Source organism: Orycteropus afer, unplaced genomic scaffold (genome assembly GCF_000298275.1).
Source record: "Orycteropus afer afer isolate SDZICR_OR568_19922 unplaced genomic scaffold, OryAfe1.0 scaffold00019, whole genome shotgun sequence".
Taxonomy (NCBI): Eukaryota; Metazoa; Chordata; class Mammalia; order Tubulidentata; family Orycteropodidae; genus Orycteropus; species Orycteropus afer.
In genome coordinates this window covers 5,208,313-5,216,929 of record NW_006921606.1, presented here as the reverse complement: position 1 = coordinate 5,216,929, position 8,617 = coordinate 5,208,313, and the positions used below count along the sequence as shown (strand labels likewise).

The following is an 8,617-nucleotide window of genomic DNA, read 5'->3' as shown; positions in this document are numbered from 1 at the left end:
AAAAAAAAAAAAAAGTAGATCAAGATAGTTCAAACAAGTGACCAAAATACTTCTGGAGAAAGAAATGCTATCAGAACTACCTGATAAGAAATTCAAAGGAATTATATTTAGGTACCATCAATGGATTGAGAGAAAGTTAGAGGAAACTACAGACAAAATCAAGGAAAATACTGACAAAACTGTAGAACAATTTAAAAAATAATAGAAGAAAATATTGACAAAATAAATGGAAAATAAGAAACTGTGAAAAAAACAATAAATAGAAGTTCAAAAGTTTAGTATTAAAATTTTAGAAATAGATAATGCATTAGAAGGACAAAGGAGTAGAATCAATGAAAAACAATTAGTGAGACTAAAGTCAAATCTCTTAATATTACTGTTAGAGGAATAATCAGAAAAAAAGAATGAAAAAAAGGAAGAAAGTCTGAGAATTATGTGGGACAGCATCAAAAAGAATAACTTATGTGTGATTAGAATTTGGAATAGGGAGACAGGGAGATAAAAAAAAAGGGCACTGAGAAAATTGTCAAAGATTTGTAAGAAATCTTATTGTAAGAGTTGTTGTATGAAGTGGCAATATTATTTTCTGATAAAATAGACTTTAAGGCAAAAAAAAAAAAAAAAAGAAAGAAAAAAAAGAGAGAAGGAAAAGCACTATCTAATGATTAAAGGGCCAATCTAACAAGAGGCCATAACCATAATAATATCGTGAAAGATGAGAATATATGCAATCAAGACACTCAGTGAACCCCAAATAGGATAGACTACGAAAATAATGAAGACATATCATAATCAAAGTTTCCCAAACCAAACACAAAGAAAGAACCTTGAAAGCAACACAGGAAAAACAAAAAGTCACCTACAAAGAAGAACCAGTAAGACCAAGCTCTGAATTCTCAGCAGAAACTGTCAAGGCAAGAAGGCAAATGGAAGATATATATAAAATCCTGGAAGAAAAACATTGCCAACCAAGAATTGTATAGTCAGCAAAATTGTCCCTCAAATACAATGGTGAAATTAGGACATTGTCAGTTAAAAATAAATTAAGGGAATTTGTAAAAAACAGACCAACATTACAAGAAATGCTAAAGGGCATTTTTGAACAGAGAACCAACAATGGCAGACAACAACCTGAGATTAAGACACACAACGTCATCACCCAGAAATCAACTCAGATATAGAAACACCAAAAATAAAACAAATCTACAAGACTGAAAATAGGGAACTAGAGATGTCAACTTGTAAACAAGAATAACTATAAAGCAAAAAGAGTAGATAAATAATGTAGATACAGAATTTTCAAATGAAAAGGAAGTCAAGATGATATAAAGAAGGAATAGATTATTTTAACTTGAAAAAATGATAATAAATTACAGAACAACCTAAAAGAAAAATGAATAAATCTTCTTATGAAAATAAAAGGAAACACATCATCAAGTCTCAATAAACACTAAAACAAGAGCAACTAACAAAATGCTAAGAAAACCCAAAAACAAAATGAACTCAGCACAGAAAAATATATCAAAGAAATCATTTACAACACACACCAAAAAAAAAGAAAAAAAAAAAGACAGCAGTAAATTCATCTTACCAATGATTATACTGAATGTAAGTGGTTTAACTCACTGCTGTTGAGTCGGACCCAACTAATAGTGACCCCTGAAGGAGCTCTGGTGGTATAGTGCTTAAGGCATTTGACTGCTAACCAGAAGGCTGGTGGTTCAAACCTACCAGCCACTTCTCAGAAGGAAGGTTGGGAAATCTACTTTTGTAGTGATATTGCCTCAGAAACCCAAAGAGGGGTTGCTAGGAGTCAGATCTGAGTTGAGGGCAGTGAGTATGGATTTTTGGTTTGGAAGCGGTTTAAATACACCAGTCAAGAGACACAGAATAGCAGAATGGATAAGAAAACATGACCCATCAATATGCTGTCCACAAGAGACAAATCCTACACATAAAGCAAAAATAAGCTAAAAATTAAAGGATGGAAAAAATATATATCAAGAAAATGGCTACCAAAAAAGAGGAGGAGAAGCAATATTAGTTTCTAATAGACTTTAAGGCAAAAAAACAGAAAAAGAGAGAAGGAAGGGCATCATACAGTGATTAAAAGGCCAATCTAACAAGATACCACAATCATTATAAATATATGTATACCCAATGAAAGAGCTGGCAAACACACCAATCAAAGTTTAAAAGAATTGAAAAGAGAAACAGACAACTCCATAATAATAAAACCAAACTCACTGCCATCAAGTCATAGATACCCCTCTTTGGGTTTCCAAGGAGGTATCTCTATGGAACTAGATTGCTCAATCTTCCTTCTGAGGAGTGGCTGGTAGGTTTGAACCAGAAGGCTTGTTCTGGTTACCCAGTGCCTTTCTGACAGAAATATATCAGAAATGGGATGGCCTTAACAAATAGAAGTTTATTGTCTTACAGTTTGGAGGCTTTAAGTCCAAGTTCGAAGTGCCATGCTCTAGGGGCTGTGTGAAAGCCCCTCAACCTTGGGGTCCAGCTCTGCCTCCTCCTTCTGGCCCACTGGAGCTAAAGGTGTTTCTTCACTCAGACAGCTGCTGGCTGCTGAGGCTGAGAAGCCCCAAGATTGACAAGTAAAATGGCACAGTCTCGATGTTACCAAACAACACGGCAGGCCATTAACTTAAGTCCACTTTAAGTCCCAAGGTTGGCAGAGCACAGCAGGCTGCTGAGCAACAACATGGCTACATGCAGGGTCCAAGCATGCCATAGGATAGAGACCATTTCCAAAACTGCTGCTTATATACGGGAAGCAGACCACATCCCAAAGGCAGCTACTCAGCTGCTTGTGGTAGATCCCACCATGGAGTTGATTGTCAGTCTCATCATGGGGAATAATTACCAACAGCTGCCCAGCCACTCACCCAGGCCCAGCCAAGCTGACACACAAACAGAACCACCACAAGCCTTCTGGGTCAAACCAAAAAAGCAAACTCACTGCCGCTGAGTTGGATCCTATGCATAGCAGCTCCTCCTGGGGCTTCCAAGGAGATATCACTATGGAAGATTTCCCAACCTTCCCCTTTAGTACACCACTCTTGATGAAGGACAGAACAACTAGAAAGAAACTTAACAAAGATACAGGAGACCTAAACAACACAATTCACTAAGTAGACCTCATTTATGTATACAGAAAACTCCACATGACAACAGTACAATATATATGCTTTTCCAATGCACAATGAATTTTATCCAGAATAGATCATATGTTAGGCCACAAAGCAGGCCTCAATAATTAAAAAAAATAAAAACATAGAAATACTATAGAGCATCTTCTCGGATCACAATGCTAAAATATTAGAAATCAACCCCAAGAAGATAAAGAAAAGAAAAAAAAAAAAAAGAAAGAAACTGAATAACACCCTGCTTAAAACTACTGAATAATAGAAGAAATTTAAAAAAAAATGAAATAATAAAAAAAAATTCCTTGAATGAAATGAGAAGAAAAACCCAATATACCAAAATCTTTGGATCACAGCAAAAGCACTGCTCAGATGACAATTTATAGCCATAACTACACACATCAAAAAGGAAAGAACCAAGATCAATACCTTAACCCAACATCTCCAAAAATTAGAAAAAGAAGTCTACACTCATCAGAAGAAAGGCTATAATAAAGATTTGAGCAGAAATAAATGAAACAGAAAAGGAAGAGAGAATCAACAAGACTAGAAATTGGTTCTTTGAACAGAGTAATGAAATTGGTGAACCACTGGCAAATTCAACAAAGGGGAAAAGGAGAAGATACAAGTAACATGAATAAGAAATTAAATAGGCTATGTCAGAACATAATCTACTGAAATAAAAAGGGGAATATCAGAATGCTGTGAAGAGCTGTGCTCCAACAAATTAAAAACCTAGAAGAAATGGAGAAATTTCTAAAGACACACTACCAACTCCACAGTAACACAATCTGAGGTAGAAAATTTGATCAGACCCATCATGAAGGAAGAAATTGAACAGGTCACATACATACACACATACACAAAACTCCCAACATAAAAAGTCCTGGCCCAGACTTTCAGAGAAGAGCTGACACCAATTCTACTCCAACTTTTCTAGTATATAGAAAAGCCTGGCATACTGCATAACTCATTCTATGAAACAAGCATAACCCTGATACCAAAACCAGGCAAAGACATATCTAATAAAGAAAATTATAGACCAATATCCCTTATGAACACAGATGCAAAATTTATCAAGAAAATTCTAGCCAATAAAATCCAACAACATAGCAAAAATATAACACATCATGAACAAGTGGAATTCATACCAGATATGCAAGCATGGTTCAATATTAGAAAAACAATGGTAATTCACCATTGATTAAAACAAAGGTAAGGAACCACATAATGATATCAATTGATGCAGAAAAGGAATATGACAAAATCCAATATTCATTCTTGATAAAAAGTCTCAGTAAAATAGGAATAGTAGGGAAATTCCTCAACATAATTAAGGGCATATACACGAAACTGACGGCCAACGATATTCTCAATGGAAAGAGACTGAATATATTCCCTTTGCAAACAAGAACACAACAAGGATGCCGTCTATCACCACTCCTATTCAATACCATATTGGAAGTTCTAGCCAGAACAATAAGGCAAGAAAGGGAAAACTAAAAGGCATTCAATAGGCAAAGAAGAAGTAGACATATCTCTATTTGCAGATGATATGATCCTATACATAGAAAGTCCTAGAGACTCAACAAGAAAACTACTGGAAATAATAGATTGAGCAAAATGGTAGGGTACAAGATCTAAACACAGAAATCAATCAGATTCCTCTATACTAGAAAAGAGATCTCTGAAAAGGAAATCAGGAAAACAATACTATTTATAATGACCACCTAAAAGATGAAGTGCTTAATAATAAGTCTAACCAGAGACACAAAAGACCTACACAAAATAGAGTATGAAACAGCACCACAAGAAACCAAAAGAGACCTATATAAATGGAAGAATATACGATGTTTATGGATAGGAACTTAATATTGTGAAAATGTCAATACTACCCAAAGCAATCTACAAATATAATGTAATTTCCCATCAAGATTCCCATCATTATTTAAAGAGATGAACAAACTAATTGCCAACGTTATACGAAAAGGAAAGTGACCCTGGATAAGCAAAGCATTACTAAAGAAGAAGAACAAAGTAGGAGGCCTCACACTCCCCAATCTCAAAACCTACTATACAGTCAAAGGAGTAAACACAACCTGGTATTGGTGCAATGACAGACCCATAGACCAGTGGAAAAGAATTGAGAACCCAGAAGTAAATCCATCTACCTATGGACAGCTGATCTTTCACAAAGGACAAAAATCCATTAAACAAAGAAGAGATAGTCTTTAAAAAACAGTGCTGACAAAACCGGATATATATTTGCTGAACAAATGAAACAGGATCCATATATTTCACCATATACAAAAACTAACTGAAGATGGATCAAAGACCTAAATTTAAAACCTAAACCTATGAAGATCATTAAAGAAAAGATAGGGGCAAACTTAGGGGCCCTAACTCATGGCATAAATACACCATCAAACATAATTAAAAAGGCACAAACCACAGAAGACAAACTAGACAACTGTGACCTCCTAAAAAGTAAACATTTATATACATCAAAAGACTTCACCAAAAGAGTAAGAAGAAAGCCTCTCGACTGGAAAGATTATTTTGGCAATGACATACTAAAGAACTAATATGTAAAATTTACAGAAAACTTCAACACCTCAACAACAAAAAGACAAACAACCCAATTGAAAAATGGGCAAAGGATATGAACAGACACTTCTCTAAAGAAGACTTTCAGGCAGCTAACAAACACATGAAGAAATGTCAATCATTAGTCATTAGAGAGATGCAAATCAAAACAACTATGTGATATCATCTCAACCCAGCATTAGTAGTAAAGTTCAAAGAAATGGAAAACAACAAACTCTGGCAAGGGTGTGGAGAGACTGGAACCCTCATACACAGCTGATGAGATGGTAAAATGGTATAGCAATTGTGGAAAATGGTGATGCTTCCTTAAACACTTGGAAATAAAAAAGAAATATCATACAATCCAGCAATCCTGCTAGTACCTATATACCCTAGAGAAATAAGAGCCACGACACAAACAGATAAATGCACACTGAGGGTCATCATATTATTCACATCAGCAAAAAAAGATGAAAACAACTTAAGTGCTGATCAACAGATGAATCAATAAACTGTTGTACATGCATACAATGGAATACTATGTAAAGTTAAAGAATAACAATGAATCTGTGAAACACTTCATAATGTAGAAGAAGTTAGAGGACATTATAATGAGGGGAATTAGTCAAGCACAAAAGGACAAATATTGTATGAAACCACTACTGTAAAAAGTTCAGAAAAGGTTTACACAGAGAAAGAATCATTCTTTGAAGGTTACCAAGTATGAGAGGGAAAAGGAGTAAATCACTAACAAGAAGGTCAACGTACATTAACTTGGGTGAGGTTAGCACAAAATGATCAAGGCAAAGGAAGACACTGGGAGGAGCATAAGGGCTGAAGGTAACAAAGGTAAATACCACAACACATGCGCATACATTACATACATAATCCTGCAATAACCACAATAATAATAATCTACTAGTGGATACATAGACATTCAAGTTGAATATAGGTGGGAAGGCAGATGATACTACACCCATGGATATATATAGGTTTGACAGAAGATATTTCTACATATGTGTTTATATGTGCTGCAAATATATCCATGAATATAGTCGAGCTTACAGCGGACAAAGTTATAAAAAATTATTAGCCATAATCAAATACCTTGAGGGAATGAGTCCCTGGGTGTAGGGGCTCAGGAACATAGTCTCCAGTACCACTAAGGTCAAGTAGCATAACACAGTCCACAAAGACAATGTTCTACCAACCCACTATGGTGAGTAGTGACTAGGGTCTTAAAAGCTTGTGAGTGGCCATCTAAGGTGCAATTATTGGTCTCTACCCCTCTGGAGCAAAGGAAATTAGAGATATAAGGAAAGATTTAGTTAAAAGGACTAATGGAACACGTGAACTCCAGCCTCCAAGATCCTGAGACCAGAATTTGATGGTGCCTGGCTACCAATGATAAATGCTCCAAAATGGATCAAAATAAAAGGTCCTGGAGAGAGTGTGAAAAAAATGTGGAACAAAACTTAAAATCATAAAAATGACCAGGTTTACTGGTCTCATAGAGGCTGATGAAAATCCTGAGACTATGACCCTTAGATACCTTTCAAGCCTGGAACTGAACTCACCCCTGAGGCACAACTTCCAGCCAAATGATAGGCCTATAAGGTGAACAATAACACTAGGACAGTATGCACTCCTTAGAACAATCAACCATATGAAATCACATGCAAAATTTGTTCCTGGATAAATCTCAGAAGGCAGGAAGTTATAGGAAAGAAGGAAGAATGGAAATGATAAACACAAGGAGGAAGCGGGAAAACTGGGGGGGAGGAGGATTTCAATCAATGTTAAAACAAAATTTGTAAGAATTTTTAAATAGAAAACCAATTTATTCTGTAAACTTTCACAAAAATCAAAATAAAAATTTGAAAAAATAAAAGAAAAAAATGTTGCAATCTTAACCCTTAGTACTCATGAAACATGAATACTCAGAACATGAAATTCTGTGAAACAGGATCTGTTATGGGTTGAGCTGTGTCTCCCAAAATATGAGTTGTAAATTCTAACCTCCATGCCTGTGGTTACAATCCCATTTAGGGATGCGTTATCTTTGTTATTTTAATGAGATGGGATTACTGTGTTGTTGTTAGGTGCAGTCAGGTTGGCTCCTCACTCATAGATACCCTATGTACAACAGAATGAAACACTGCTTGGTAATGCCATCCACACAATCCTTGCTATACTTGAGCCCATCATTGCAGCCACTGTGTCAATCCATCTCGTTGAGCGTCTTCCCCTTTTTCGCTGACCCTCTACCAAGCATGATATCCTTCTCCAGGGAATGGTCCCTTCTGACAACATGACCAAAGTAGGTGAGACAAAGTCTGGTCATTCTCATTTCCAAGCAGCATTCTAGTTACACTTCTTCCAGGACAGCTTTGCTTGTTCTTCTGGCAGTGCCTGGCATTTTCAGTATTCTTTGGCAACACTACAACTCAAAAGCATCAACTCTTCCTTAGTCTTCCTTAATCACTGTCCAGCTTTCACGTGCATATGAGGCTACTGAAAATACCATGGCTTGGGTTACTTGCACCTTAGTCCCCAAAATGACATCTTTGCTTCTCAGCACTTAAAAGAAGTCTTTTAATTTACCCAGTGAAATCAATGTATGATTTTTTTAAAATTTAATTTTGTTTTTATTTTATTGTGATTTGGGTGAAGATTTACAGAGCAAATTCACTTTCCATACAGCAGTTCACATATACTTTGTCTCATGTCATTGACCACAGTTTACCACAATGCAACAGCTCACCTCCCACTTCCTCCCCTAGTTACTTCTTCCCAGTGTCCAACCCTTCATATACTCCTGCCCTCTGAGCTGTCTCCCTGTGCATAAGCAGCCCTTCTTTCTCCCATGA

General features: G+C 36.0%; 1 protein-coding gene across 1 annotated transcript in view; it reads right to left on the bottom strand.

Moving 5' to 3' along the window:
* ADAMTS17 (ADAM metallopeptidase with thrombospondin type 1 motif 17) overlaps positions 1-8,617 on the bottom strand; it is a 918,064-nt gene that overhangs the window by 348,258 nt on the left and 561,189 nt on the right. The gene's annotated exons all lie outside the window — the stretch shown is intronic.